This window comes from Sinocyclocheilus grahami, unplaced genomic scaffold (genome assembly GCF_001515645.1).
Source record: "Sinocyclocheilus grahami isolate Dianchi unplaced genomic scaffold, SAMN03320097.WGS_v1.1 scaffold1088.1, whole genome shotgun sequence".
Lineage (NCBI taxonomy): Eukaryota > Metazoa > Chordata > Actinopteri > Cypriniformes > Cyprinidae > Sinocyclocheilus > Sinocyclocheilus grahami.
Window position 1 is genome coordinate 45,739 of NW_015506267.1, and position 1,171 is coordinate 46,909.

The window sequence follows — 1,171 nt, forward strand, 5'->3', positions numbered from 1 at the left end:
GATCTTCTTTATGCACCAAGAGCTTGTAACACTCCAAAGCGAAAGAATCATCATATGACCCCTTTAAATTTACGTTTGCTGTTCTCATTGCATTTGCACGGCTTTAGCCAGTTTATTGAGTTTCCATTGGCCTTTACAGCTGCTCAACATGTTATTAATAACGGGCTCGTTTTAATAATTTCATAACATAGATATTCTTATAGCACACATTATTATCAGAATCATATCAGTAGTATTAATTAGTAATTTGGAGATTAATGTCTAAATCGCGACTTCTGATTTATCAAATGAGGACTTTTAGCACCAAGTCTGGAGACTTGTATTATGGAAAGCACCATGAACCGGAAGTCCGCCACTGTCTGTATCCGGTCTGTTTACTTCAGCCGCTGCTGAATCAACGTGAATACAAGTGCGTATTTGAGTTTAATTTCTGTTTAGTTATAATTCTGTGTGAAATTTATTTAAGTTAATGAAGTGGATAAATGGCAATTCGTGCATGAAGATATTCATTTCATGATGTTATTCTTTGCTTGAAAGCATATTGTCTGAACAAATTTAAAACATTAAACAATTTTAGTAAACTGTATTTTAATATATACTTAATTTTATGATTTTTTAAAGATATGTGGGTAGTTGACATTTCAATCAGTGACAACTGAGCCAATATGACATGCTATATTGTCATAACTATTATATCTAAACCTATTTAAGTATTTTATATACATAAAATGGTATGTATATAAAATGTTTAACTATATATAAGTTTAAAATGGGGTTCGATATGATAATTTTATTTAATGTTTATTCTGTTGTCTTAGCATAATTTCTTTTTTTATACAACTATTAATGCGCTTACATCTATACATCTATAATGTTAATACATTAAAATTCTCATTTTTGATCAATTCTTCATGTTGCAACACAACATTTAGAGATTTGAGATTGGTCTACTAGATATTATTTGGTTGTTACAGAGGACTTGAATCCACTCCACTGCACATTTGATGTTTATATTTTCATATCTAATATTCTGCTTTATGATAGATGTGATAGATATTATATGATAGCATGTCAGATTGGCTTTTGTGTGTATATATATATATATATATATGTTGGTTAATGTGTGTGTGTGTGTGTGTGTGTTTTCACTTCACTCAAATGTTATTCTGAA

At 29.8% G+C, this 1,171-nt stretch overlaps 1 protein-coding gene across 1 annotated transcript in view; it reads left to right on the forward strand.

Annotated features, from left to right (window-relative positions):
- The first annotated feature begins 337 nt into the window (after positions 1–337).
- LOC107566624 (3-oxoacyl-[acyl-carrier-protein] synthase, mitochondrial-like) overlaps positions 338–1,171 on the forward strand; it is a 4,855-nt gene continuing 4,021 nt past the window's right edge. Inside the window, exon 1 of the mRNA XM_016252115.1 lies at positions 338–409. The gene's annotated coding sequence lies outside the window, so the exon portion shown is untranslated. The remainder of the gene's footprint in view (positions 410–1,171) is intronic.